Consider the following 14,399-nt stretch of genomic DNA (forward strand, 5'->3'; position numbering starts at 1 on the left):
GACTTGATGAAACTTCATTCATAATGTATTCTTTGTTATTAGCGCTGGTCTTCTCTCTGAAAAAAAAATTAGACAGATTTTGGAATGGTTTTGGAAAATCACCCCTGAATACAGAGCTAGAGGGTGCTCACTGAATCTACAGAGTCACACTTATCAATCTCCATAAGCATCCATCCACCAAATGCTCTTCACCTTCAAAAGCTGTATGTGGTTGTTGCCGTGTGGAGGAGATTTCTGATTTGTGTTTAGGGAGACAGGCAACAGGTCCATGCCCCTCCTTCATGGAACAGTTCCTTGTCTCTCTTCAGGGATCAGGGACAGTGTAGTGTTTCCTAATTTTCTGTCCCCTGAGTGGACATGGGGTTTCCTTTCTTTACTGGTACCCTAAGACAGGACCTTCCTCTTTCCTCTTGCGAAGAGAGATTGAAAAGATTGGGAATGTTCACTGTGTGAGAGAAGGAATGAATGAGAGGCGATATGATAAATGTATGGTGAGATGGAAGGATGGTCCAGTGGTTAGGCTACTAATCTACCCTTCAAGAGATTAGGGTTCAATTTCTGACTCTGCCGCACACTTCCTGTGTGACCTTCAGCAAGTGATTTAGCCTCAGTTCCCCATCTGTAACATAAGGATAATGATACTTTCAGATCTCATAGGTGTCTGATGATAAATGTATTAAGGATTGTGAAGTGCTTGGATAATATGGGAATCATATGAGTAGCTTGTCTAGATACCAAATACACAGTGGTGTAGATTAAGAATTTCTAGAAACTCTTTCCCATAATGCAAAAACAAAGGGACATTCATTGACCTTAAAAAGTGAGGAATTCACAACTAATAGAAAGAAATACTTCTGTGGAACACATTGCCACAGGATACCATAGAGGCCAAGAGCTATTTGCAGCTATGTGCCCTAGCTATTGTCTATTCTGGTGAGGGTCAAGTTGTCCTGCTGGAGCTCTTCCACTTTCATTAAATATGAATTAGGCCAGAAAGGAAAGGACTGACTCTATATCCTGGTTGTTAGGACATTCACCTGGAATGTGAGAGACCCATAGCTTATTTACTTAGTGTATTGGTCTATGCAGAGGCATGTAAATTGTAATGTGCACTAAGGGTATGTCTACACCAGAATAAAAGACCTGTGGATGACTTGGGCTGCAGGGCTAAAAATTGCCCTGTAGAGGCTCAGGCTCCTGCCTGAGTCTGGAGGCCTACATTGCAATTAAACAGCCCTGTAGCCTGAGCCCCAGGACTCCGAGTCAGCTGACATGGGCCAGCCATGGGTGTGAAATTGCACTGTAGACATACCCTAATTTACCCATGTGGATCCTGCAGGAATGCACTAAAATGTCCACTAATGCACTGTGTAGACAAGCCTGCAGGTTCAAATCCCTGGGTATTTAATTATTTATACCCAGTAGAATAATTCCAGTGGGCGATATTGGAACCTGCTCACTCCTAAATAGCCAATAGCCTGGTGGTTAGGGCACGCTCCTAGAATGTGGGCGATGTGTGTTTTCTGCCTGGTTCAGAACAGAAACTTAAACCTGTTTCTTTCAAGTTTCCTGCATTCCAGGCCACTTCCCTAACCACCAAGCAATTGCCTGTTCTGGGGTCTCTCCCTTACCCCCTATGAAAAATGTTGAAAAATCTTTGGGTTTTGGTTTTGTCCTACTGCAGAATGGGAAAAAATTCAAAATTGTGAAAATTATAATGGGATGGGAAGAAACTGTTTCCCACCCAGCTCTAATTACAATAACCTTGACATTCTGTAAGAAAAGATAAACAGGATGTTCTTAAATGACCTTTGCAGGACTTGAACATTCATATTCATTGGTGCTCTTTTCCTAAGTCTGTTTAGAATAAGCCAGATATTTCACTGTCATACTGGAAAGGAATATGTAGTGGGGTCCTCCAAGGGTCAGCCCTGGGTCTGGTAATATTTACTATTTTCATTAATGACTGGGATAATGGAGTGGAAAGTATGCTTATAAAACATGCAGGCGACACCCACCTGGAGGAATTGTAAGCACTTTGGAGGATAGGATTAGAATTTTAAATGACCTTGACAAATTAGAAAATTTCTCTGATTTCAACAAGATGAAATTCAATAGGGGTAAGTGCAAAGTACTTCACTTAGGAAGGAAAATCATACTTGAAACGACAACATGGGGAATAACTGGCTAGGTGGTAGTACTGATGAAAAAGATCTGTAGGTTATAGTGGGTTACTGTAATGAGGTGGAGTGGCCCCTTTGTGGTACAGAGGTGGTTAATTCACCCTGTTGGATGAATTTAGCCCTGCCCCTTCCACTCACTGGAAGTATGGGATGGAGACAGAAGTATAAGGGCTGGGCCCTACAGCTCAGTTGGAGGCAGACCATTGAATGAGGCAGACATCCTTTCTAGGGAGCCAAACCACCTGCAGAACCCATGACTGGCTGTGGTAGACAATGACAATTCTAAGCCAGCCTGGAGAAAAGGCAAGCCCATGGCCCCAAAAGATGGAGGAAGCCAGAGAGGAAGCATAGAAGGAGCCAAAGAGGCACAGAGACAGGTAACTGGGCCCCAGAGGCCAGGGCACAGCCCAACCAGACGCTGGTAGGAGGCAGCCCAGTGAAACAAGTCTATTGTGTTGCTGGGAGGTGAGGTAGTGATCTCACATTTCCCTGCCAGCCCAGTGATGGGATCTTCTATTGTTACAACGTCCCTGGACTGGTACTTGGCAGAGCAGGGTGGGCCTGGATCTCCCTATCCCCATACTTGGGGCTGGACAAGGGCTAACCCCTAGGTCAAGGGGCTCGAGCTATCAAATGCTTGTTTGCTCAGCCCACACCCAAGGGGCCTGAGCCATTGACTATTTATTGGTTTAGCTCTTGTGCAGGAGCCAAAGACTTCTTACTGGCCCAGCGACATCTAGGCGGCCAGAACTACCACTTACCCTGTGGCTCAGCTGAGAACCAGAACAACGGATTGCTGCATTTGATACGAGCTGCTGCTGAAGGGAGTACTCCGTAATAGACCCGAGCAACCTTACAATCAGAAATTGAATACGAGTCAACAATCTGATACAGTTGCAAAAAAGGCTAGTGTTAGTCAGGGGTGTAATAACAGGAATGTTGTATGTAAGATATGGGAGTTAATTATCCTGCTGTACTTGACACTGATGAGACCTCAACTGAAATACTGTGTCCAGTCCTGGGTGCCCACACTTTAGGAAAGATGTGGACAAATTGGAGAGAGCCCAGAAGAAAAAAACAAAAATGATAAAACGTCAATATGTTAAGGGTTGATATCAAAAGGAGAGTGATCAGTCATTCTCCATGTCCACTGATCTTAGGACAAGAAGTAAAAGGATTAATCTGCAGCCAGGGAGATTGAAGTTAAATCATAAGAAAGACTTTCTAATGATGAGAGTAGTTAAGCACTGGAATAGACTTTCAAGGGAGATTGTGGAATCTCCATCACTGGAGGTTCTTAAGAACAGATTGAACAAACACTTGTCAGGGATAGTCTAGGTTTACTTGGTCCTGCCTCAATGCCATGGTCTGGACTTTGATGACTTCTTCAGTTCCCTGCCAGCCCCATATTTCTATGATTCTGTCTGATGGCAGCTATACAAGTTTTCTTTTAAAGAGTCTAGAATAGATTTGAGAGAGATCCTGTACCCTAATTTAATTCTTTTCAGGCATGCACTTGAAATAGAGCTATGAAATGGTAAACGCAAAGTGTAGTTTACAATTTACAAATGTTAGAGTGATGAGGTGTGTGAGAATATTTTTTATTAAACCAACTTCCATTGGTGAGAGAGAGAAGCCTTTGAGCAACCCAGAGCTCTTCTTTGGGTCTGGGAAAGGAACTCCCAGTGTCACAGCAAAATGTAAGGTTGAATAGATTGATTAGCATAAGTGATTAGACCTGAAGAAAAGCTCTGTGGCTGGAAAGCTTATCTCTCTCCCCAACAGATGTTGGTCCAATAAAAGATGTTACCCATCTTGCCTTTCTAATATCCTGGGACCAATATTACACTGCAATTTACAAATTTTACACTTCACCTTCAGAAAGACAAATAGCTCAGTGTTCAAGTTCTCAGCTAAGCTGTGTTCCCTTTATGTTATTTTCCAAACAGTTTCAAGTGATATTTGGTCATGAAAACTTCCTGGAATTGTGGAAGGGTTGTTCTCCTGTGCCACCCTGTTAACATAGAATATCAGGGTTGGAAGAGACCTCAGGAGATCATCTAGTCCAACCCCCTAAAGCAGGACCAAACCCCCAACAGATTTTTGCCCCTGATCCCTAAATGGCCCCCTTAAGGATTGAACTCACATTTAGTTCTGCACATTTAGCAGGCCAATGCTCAAACCACTGAGCTATCCCTTCCCTCTGCAGAGTGATATTTGATTGATCCCTGACTATTCATTGCAGTAAATGCAGCCCTTAACTCTATCTGGAATATAAAAGGGAGGTAGTAAAAAGGTGTCTAGAACAGAGAAGTCTCTTCTGGGAAAATCTAGAAGCAGTCAAACATAAGGGGAGGTGGGGGCCTTATTTCTGTAGCTTTGTTATTGTTGTTTTGTTTGATTAAAATCTGAGCCCTAGGAAAAGGGCAAGTTTTTTACTACAGTGGGCCAAATCTTCAGCTGGAATACAGTGGCATAGCTCCATTAAAGTGAATGGAGCAATGCCAATTTACACCAGCTGAGAACCTAGCCTAGCCTGTCATGGGCTGTTCACAGCAGAATTGGAATGTCAGCTATTTAAACTCCCTCCCCAAACTAGAAAAGTCTGATAAGGAGAGATACACAAAAGGGGAGGTGTATTGAGATGCAGAGAGCAATAATAACAGTGACTTCTGAGCCACTTAGGTAACAACATGGCAACAAAGATAGTTAGATCAATGAAAAGCAATCAACTAAATGGCTAGGAAATCACAGATGGGTGGCTTAATTAATAATACAAATAATTCAGATGGTGAGGAGGCTCACAGGCAGTATAACCTGAGAAGACAATCATGGAGTATTGGTGAGTGCAACATTTAGAGTGAGGACAAGGTGAAAATTGTCACATTTGTTAGCATGTGTGATATTCCTTTCAGTAAAGTTATTACTTCCACACTATCATTCAGCTAACCTGGCAGGTGTTTTGTTGTTGTTTTTGTTTGTGTGTGTGCATTATTGTAGATTTTGTCCTTGATGGGGATATAACTTTGAAAACCTGCAAATTCAGGTCCACAGTATCAATATCAATCCACAAAAATAATTTAGGTTCATAATGAATGGTAGACTGAATGTTTTACAAGGAAATGTTCAGGCACATTTCTTCTTGTGAGGAGATGTTCAAGTGAACTGAATGATGCACGTGACAGTGTGTCTGCTAACTCCATAATTCTACAGATCGATTTCAGTGAGGCCAGAAGGTACATTTGTACATCGCTAAGGCTGAAATCAAAGACCCTTGGCTTGCTTAGGTGGAGGGAAATCCAGTGGAGAGAATGCCTCTCACCAGTCAGGGTTCCTTATAATTCTCCACTTAATACTTCATGTTGATATTGAGGCCAAAAATGCTGCTCTGCCAACAAGTGTAAAATGGAGGAGGCTATTTGTTTTGTTTCTGAATAACTTAAAACATAGGCGAGGTCTACAGTACAGTCTTATATATGTATAACTACATTGCTCAGGGATGTGAAAAATCCATAGTGACATAAAAAGAATAAACGGACACGAATCTGAAATGTATCATGTAATATGAGGGTTGGAAGGGACCTCAGGACGTCATCTAGTCCAACCCCCTGCTCAAAGCAGGACCACTCTCCATCAGGAATCATAACATTCAAAAACCAGAAGGATAACACTTCAACCTCTCTGGCCACTCAGTAACAGACCTAAAGGTGGCAATTTTGCAACAGAAAAGCTTCAAAAACAGACTCCAATGAGAAACTGCTGAACTTGAATTAATATGCAAATTAGACACTATCAACTTAGTCTTGAATAGTGACTGGGAATGGCTGAGCCATTACACACATTGAATCTATTTACCCATGTTAAGTATTCTCACACCTCTTGTCAAACTGCCTGTAATGGGCTATCTTGATTATCACTACAAACGTTTTTTCTCTTAATTAATTAGCCTCTTAGAGTCGGTAGGACAACTCCCACCTTTTCATGTTCTCTGTATATGTGTGTATATATATCTCCTCACTATATGTTCCAGTCTATGCATCCGATGAAGTGGGCTGTAGCCCATGAAAGCTTATGCTCAAATAAATTTGTTAGGCTATGGCTACACTTGCAAATTTGCAGCGCTGCAGCAGGGTGTGACACACACTCTGGCTGCTGCAAGCGCGCGCGGCGCCAGCGCGCGCCGCCAGTGTCAGCCAGCCCCAGCTGGGAGCCGCTCCTCCCTGTCCGCCCTTCAGCTGGAGGAGGAGAGGGAGACAGAGGGAGAGCTTTTTTTTTTGCTGCTGGGCTGGACTCTTCACTTAGCGCTCAAAGCGCTGCTGCGCGGAGCGCTGCAGCGCGCGCGCCAGCGCTAAGCCATAGCCTTAGTCTCTAAGGTGCCACAAGTACTCCTGTTCTTTTTGCGGATACAGACTAACACGGCTGCTACTCTGAAACCTGACATAGTGTAACATAGTTATACAGACCTAATCCCCTGTGAGACAGTGCTACGTCAACGGGAGAGCCTCTCCCATTGACATAGCTACTGCCTTTTATGGAGGTGGATTAACTACTATGCCAATGGGAGAAGTTCTCCCATCGGTGTACTAGCATATTCACTAAAACACTACAGCAGCGCAGCTGCACGAGTGCAGCTATGCCGCTGTAGTGCTGTACATGAAGACAAGCCCATGTAGTTTAGTCACTGTGAACCCAAATTATTTCTATTTCTCAACTGAAAAGAATGGAGTGTGACTGTGAATGGAAAGAATGCACAAAACCTCTCATGAACACTTTCAGGCCCATTCTTCTTCTTGTTATTGTTAAATATCTATGGAGCTCTATAATTTTGCAAGGCATTGGAAATTAGTATAGGCCTTGTGATAGACCCAGGCCAGTTGGGTACAGCAGAATAGCAGAAGGCAGATATACTGGCCACTGGATTAACAGTTTTCTGTTACCTGACTGACCAGAGCAGAGGCTGCTCCAGGCTAATGAGAACACCTGACTCTAATTAACCTGCAAAGAGTCAGGGGAGGCCATTAAGCTAATGTGACCACTTGACTCTAATTAAGGCCCCGCTGATACTATGGAAAGGGCTCACTCCAGTCAGGTAGAGAAGAGCCAGGGGAGAGGAAGTGCAGCTGAAGGGCTGGTTAATGAAGACACCCTCAAACCATCGTTAAGGGAGCCCTAAGGTAAGGGTGAAGAAGGGAGAAGCAGGAGAGCTGTGGGGAAGTGGCCCAGGGAAATGTAGCAACTCTGATAGTGAAAGGTTGGCTGCCAACAGCTGCATTAGGGTCCCTGGGCCGGAACCCAGAGTAGAGGGCGGGCCTGGGTTCCCTCCCAAACCACCACTACAGGAACATCTCCTGGGAGGGGAGGTCAGGCCCCTGTCAGGATAGGAGGCTAAACTGTTCTGAAATAAGCCCCCAGGGATAACAGGGACTGTGGGAGTTCTCTCTCCAACCTTCTTGCTGGCCTATGATGAAAAGGGCTCAGCAACCCTGGCCCTAGAGAGAGAAGGGCTATGTGGAGGCTAGCATAAACCATGTAGGACCTATGAGGGCAAGGTCAGAGCTCTGCCACAGCCTGAAAAAAGACTGGGAGTGGCTGGGTCATTACAAAACCTAAACCTAATTTCCCCAATACTGATTTCTCCCTGCTGTTACTCACACCTTCTTGTCAACTGTCTGTAATGGGCCACTCTCATTACTACTTCAAAACTTATTTTTCCTCCCTTGGTAACCTGCTGTTAATTGACTTGTACCATTAGACTGTCCTCACACTTGGTAAGGCAACCCCCATCCTTTCATGTATTTATACTTGCTCCTATATTTCCCACTCCATGCATCTGATGAAGTGGGTTCTAGCCCATGAAAACTTATGCCCAAATAAATTTGTTAGTCCCTAACATGCCACAAGTACTCCTCATTCTTTTGTCTGATACAGACTAACACGGCTACCACTCTGAAACTTGTCACTATAGTAGTAGGTGAAATCCATAGATTTCAAAAGTGCTTTGAGAAGGTGAGGAAGTATAATTACCCCCATTTTCTGGACTCTCAGTCCAGTCCTTTCCTCATAGGTGCACCTATCCCTATAATACATAGGGCAAGAAGAAACAACATCCTTTGTGTGCTAAGAGAAGAGGGGAGACATTTAAAACCAACAGATTGTGTCAAATTAAACTGAAAGCAATCTTAGGAGTTCTAATATTTGTAGATGCAAGAAGGAAGGAGTAAGGAAGAAGCACACACATGGAGGTAAATGGTGAAAATGAGAATTAAGGAGGGGTTTGAAAGAAGAGAGTGAAAGTGTTTGGTGTATTGTGTGCTGTTGGGGATGATAGAAACCACAATTCTAGAGTGAATGCCTATTGTAACAAAATACATCATAAACTTTGTAATGTCGACATACTACTTCAATTTTTAAGGTTTTCTCTGGGGAAAACAAATAAATAAACGGCATGGCACTCAGTGTATCTCTTTTGAAGAAGTAGGACTGAACCCTTAGCTCTAAGAAGACTAAATATTCCTACCCTGATGTTAAAGTAGGGAATTCTCTTTTGATGTGTTTATATGGAACCCAGTGCACTGGAGCCTTTGGGTACTACTGCAAAATAACAAGTAAGAAACCACCACTGCATCCCCTGCACCTGACTCTTAACGCTTCATTACTCTGATGTATGCCTCATCATTCACTTTTAAAAAAAGCCTCTAAAGAAATTCTTCCATGAAACACCTCCAACCTTCTGTCTCAACTAACTGTATTTATCCTGACAACCCCTCACCCACCTTCTGGGCTCTACTGAAGGTAACAGAGCTAGGGATCAAGTATCAGAGGGGTAGCCGTGTTAGTCTGGTTCTGTAGAAGCAGCAAAGAACCCTGTGGCACCTTATAGACTAACAGAAGTTTTGCAGCATGAGCTTTCGTGGGTGAATACCCACTTCTTCGGATGCAAGCAGTGGAAATTTCCAGGGACAGGTGTGTATATATAAGCAAGCAAGAAGCAAGCTAGAGATAATGAGGTTAGATCAATCAGGGAGGATGGGGCCCTGTTCCAGCAGCTGAGGTGTGAAAGCCAAGGGAGGAGAAACTGGTTCTGTAATTGGCAAGCCATTCACAGTCTTTGTTTAGTCCTAAGCTGATGGTGTTAAATTTGCAGATGAATTGGAGCTCAGCAGTTTCTCTTTGAAGTCTGGTCCTAAAGTTTTTTTGTTGTAAGATGGCCACCTTAACATCTGCTATTGTGTGGCCAGGGAGGTTGAAGTGTTCTCCTACAGGTTTTTGTATATTGCCATTCCTAATGTCTGATTTGTGTCCATTTATCCTTTTCCTTAGAGACTGTCCAGTTTGGCCGATGTACATAGCAGAGGGGCATTGCTGGCATATGATGGCATATATTACATTGGTGGACGTGCAGGTGAATGAACCGGTGATGGTGTGGCTGATTGGGATGATTGTTTGTCTTCCCAAAGCTGTCTCTCTGCCACTTAATTAACAAAAATGCTTATATAGGCTTGACATTTTCAGAGCACTATACAAACACAAACTACTTAATCTTTCATTTGCTGTGAGGTAGATAAGTCAGTATTATCCCTTCTTTTAAACATATTGAAATAGAGGCAGGAAAGTGTGACATACCCAGGGTACAACCTAGACTCATGATTAGCTGTGTCCTGCCCTCTAACCTGGGATGCCCTTTACACGGCTTTGCTGTTTTTGCTTCTACTCCTGCATTGCTTACAAACAGCCTCTAGCACAGGGATCAGCAACCTTTGGCACACAGCTCACCAGGGTAAACACCATGGTGGGCCGGGCCGCTTTGTTTACCTGCCAGGTCCGCAGGTTCGACCGATCGTGGCTCCCACTGGCCGCGGTTCGCCATCCCAGGCCAATGGGGGGCTGTGGGAAGTGGTGCGGGGTGAGTGATGTGCTGGCTGCCGCTTCCCACCTCCCCCATTGGCCTGGAGCGGTGAACTGCGGCCAGTGGGAGCCACGATCAGCTGAACCTGCAGACACGGCAGGTAAACAAACCAGGTTGACCCACCAGGGTGCTTACCCTGGTAAACCACATGCCAAAGGTTGCCGATCCCTGCTCTAGCATGTAAGTCACTCAAACTATGTCTGTGTACACTTGCAAACTGCCGGTCACATTCACGCTTTCATTAGCCCAAATTATTCTGCAGGGTGACCCTAACACACTCGTGATCCCACATTTCTGCAGAAAGTCTATGTCTTGTACTGCCTAGTCCTCTCCTGGACAATACTATGTCATACAAAGTCTATCATTTTATTAATAGAAATGATATGAAGAAATCCTGTTATCCTAAATGGAATTTCCCAAACACTTCAATTCAAACACTGGTTCAGATAAAATAATAAATCAAGTTTATTAATTACAAAGATTTTAAGTGAATACAAGTAATGAGGCATAAAAATCAGAAATGGTTACAAGAGCAATAAAGATAAATGGCAACGAATGTCTAACTTAACAAACTGGTAAATTGAAAGCAGTTTCTCTCACCACATGTTCTCGATTAACTTTGCTGACCGAACCTCTAGGCCAAGACTCCTTCTGTGTAATGGCTGTTTGCTTTGTTCCTTCTGGTTTAGTCAATAGATGGACAGAGGAAGGGTTCCTTGGGATGTTTGTCCTTCATTATTTCAGTGTCAGTCCCCCTTTTAGGAAACATTTCCAACTGAGATTCAGGAAAGAACAAGTCTACAGGAGAGGCTATCTCCTGCAGGTTTTCCCACTTGTTGGAACTGCCTTTGTGCTTGATGAATCTTGCATTTAAGCAGTAAACACTTAGGTCTTGTCTACACTGCCACTTTACAGTGCTGCAACTATAAATACTATGTCAAGTATCAGAGGGGTAGCCGTGTTAGTCTGGTTCTGTAGAAGCAGCAAAGAATCCTGTGGCACCTTATAGACTAACAGACATTTTGCAGCATGAGCTTTCGTGGGTGAATACCCACTTCTTCGGATGCAAGTAGTGGAAATTTCCAGGGGCAGGTTTATATAAATACTATGTAACAAGAATAAGGGTTGCAGAACTGATCCCTAAATATTGAACCCATAAAACTAATGTTTGGCCCCAGTTCACACCAAGACCAACAACTTGAAACAAATCATGTGTGTTTTGACCCAACTCATTTTTTAAATTACATTAAGCTAAAATAACTAGGAAAATTTTCAAGAAGTGAAACTTCTATGTAGAACTTCTTCTTTGGGTTGTATAAGATAATGCTTGTGAAACTTCAGCTGGATTGGTTTAATTTTGACGAAGTGGGGAACAAAGGAGGTTCTAAATCAGGCTAATAGGCTTGGAAGACTAGCTTCCATAAATTTGACAAGACTAGCATTTCTCCATAATATACTATTGAATAAAGACTGTACTGGTTAAGACCTATCTAGAAATATAACAAAATTACTATGCCTGTGCTGCTTTCAAACCCCCAGTAGCCAAACATCACAGGTGTAAGATAATCTTGGAACTGTTGAATGCATAGCTCATCTATTATACTGATGTATTAAGGTCAAAAGGCCACCATTCCTTGAAATTTTGTTATTTCTTCTCTAGCAAAACTAAAAAGTTTACCTTAAAATGGTATCCTGATCAGATGAATGCCCCAGCTAAGTTACTATTTCTGTTCAGAATTCTATTTGGTTCCTCTTTTTTTTCTTTTTTTAAAGGTGACAAAGTAGAGTATAGGTAAGTATGCAGTATCAGCTTGTCATGCTTATCATGCATCTATTTGTCCTTTCATTTGCCAAATTTATCTGTGTTGTGACTCCTTTGAAGTCAAGAGATTTGCACCTGAGACTTTATTATTATTACTTGTACTGTGGTAGCTCCTAGAGGTCCCAGCCCATTGTGCTAGGTGCTGCACAAACATAGCAAAGAGTGGTCCCTGTCCCAAAGAGCTTCCAGCTTAAGATAGAATAGCTGGTAGACTCAAGAAAGAGACAAGGGAGCACAAGGAAATCATGAGACTTTTAAGGAGAATTTGACTCTTGACTTTAAAACTTCTCCCCTTCTTGGCCCCTTTTAGATAATGGCTCTAAAGTTGGTGTTGAGTTTTGCATCTGAAGCAGGGATTCTACCCTATATTATATATTTTTAAAAATAAAGTGTATCCTTTCCAAAAATTACAACATTGCTCTTCGAATAAAAAATTAGTTTTCTGAGAGTTTACAAATAAATATGTTAATTTGAATTAAAATTAATTAAAAAAAAATCCCTTAGGAAACTTAGCATTCATCAGACCTTTATTTGTCCTGAATGATCTTAACAATGGAATAGCACAGACTTTCCACAAAGTTAATATTTATTAGCATTTTGTTCATAAACTACATCTGAGAAATTAGCTTGTAGTTAAGCTATACAGTACAGACCCATTTACGCATTAATCCGCTTAACGCGCGGTAGTGCCATGCCTCCCAGTGCTACCTAGTTAACACGCGAGACTTGCTATGTAGGGCTACAGATTTGCTCACTAACTCACTGACATAGAAATCGTCAGGAAGTTCAGAGCAGAAATGTGTTCTACGTCTTTACCACTGATGGGGGGTGGGGGAGGGCAGCAATGTTAAAGTGCTGCGGTGGCAAAGGACCCTGCAGAGCTTTACGGTCCCAGTCCCCTTTTTGCCCCCCTCTCAGCTGCTGACTGCGGGGGGGCGGGAAGGCAAAGGGAGCAGCTGCCCTGGGGCTGGCTATTTAAAAGGGCCCGGGGCTTCAGACACTGCTACTGCAGCAGTGGCATCCAGATCCCCAGGCCCTTTAAATCGCCATGGGAACCCCAGGTGGCACAGACCAGGTGGCCTGGAAGGGCGGGCTGGGGGATGATGACCCCTAGCCCTGCCCCTTCCGGGGGCCAGAACTGCCCCCGCCCCATACCAGTAAGTGTCCTGAATTACTTTCATCCCTGTGTAGTAGTAATTATCTTTTTATTAGATTACACATTTGAATTTATATTCTTGCAAAGCGTCATTAACAGATGGGCCTGAAGTATTTGGCAAGCTGTGAATACATATGTAATCCTAGATAATTATATATGTATGTATAGATATCTTAAGATATTTCAGCATGGCCCTCTTAACCCACAGTCCATTAACATGCGGTCGTGACAGCTTGACTCCCGACATTTGTGGGTAAATGGGTCTGTACTGTATAATAAACAATTGTTGTCTAATCATTATGGTTTTATAAACTGGACAGGGATAGGGCAAAAATCTCAGGTAATACTTAACTGGAGCCATATAACCTTAGAAATGACTCAGTTAATTCTGTCTCTTCCTCTACTACTAACCTCAATGTTAACAATTTATTGATTGAAATGTTCCAGTGTTGTGTTTGTGTTTGGACTTGTGTCAAGGGTTTTCATTGTTATGAACTATCATTCTTCCTTAAATGTTCTGTAGTTGCATGTTTGCTCAGGCATTGGTGCAAGAAAGGGTTCCCATCGCATTTCTACCTTGGCTCCGCTGAACAGAGGCATCAGTATTATAAGGGGAGCTGAGGCAGCAGCAAAGGGCAAACCCTCATAACAGAAACACATTGGGGCTTGGACTGGAAACCCACATCAGATCCCTTCCCAGTCTTCCTAACACAGCTCTTCTCTCCACTAGACCCACACAACTCCCTGCTTCCCTCTCTTCCCCTTCCCACATTACTGTTTGCTCATGTGAAACCTTGGGGGAAAATGTGTCTTCAAAAATCAGTTTAACCCAGTTTAGGACTACAGACAGTACAACACTTAGATCAAAATTGCATGGCTCTTGTTTGGTGTCATTACAGGTTATTATTAAGGTTGCTCTGGAGCAGTTAATGTAGGCAGGAGAGGTCAGTTAGCCATAGGCTGCAGTTGGAGGCAATCTAGGACACAATGAGGTTTAATTGGAGATGATGCTCACCTGGGCAGAAACAGGAAGGGCTTCTATAAAGCTGGGAGGCTGAGAGCACCTGCAGTCACAGTCTGTACTACAAGAAGTAGTGATATGTACACTTTGTGTTAACAGAGTTTTTTAGTTTGTCTTAAAATATAAATGTGCTCTTAAGCATCCATTTGGTTAGCAGTTTGCAAACTGCTAGTACTCTAAAGGTTAAGCCCCAAGCAATTCTTCTGCCAAGATTTGTGTTCAGCTACAATTAGAGCTGGTTGGGGATTTTAACAGAATTTTTTTTCCTATCAGAAAAGAATTTATCAATTTCAATGAAAACTTCACTGGGA

The sequence above is a fragment of the Mauremys reevesii genome, linkage group 1, assembly GCF_016161935.1.
Source record: "Mauremys reevesii isolate NIE-2019 linkage group 1, ASM1616193v1, whole genome shotgun sequence".
NCBI classification, from domain to species: domain Eukaryota; kingdom Metazoa; phylum Chordata; order Testudines; family Geoemydidae; genus Mauremys; species Mauremys reevesii.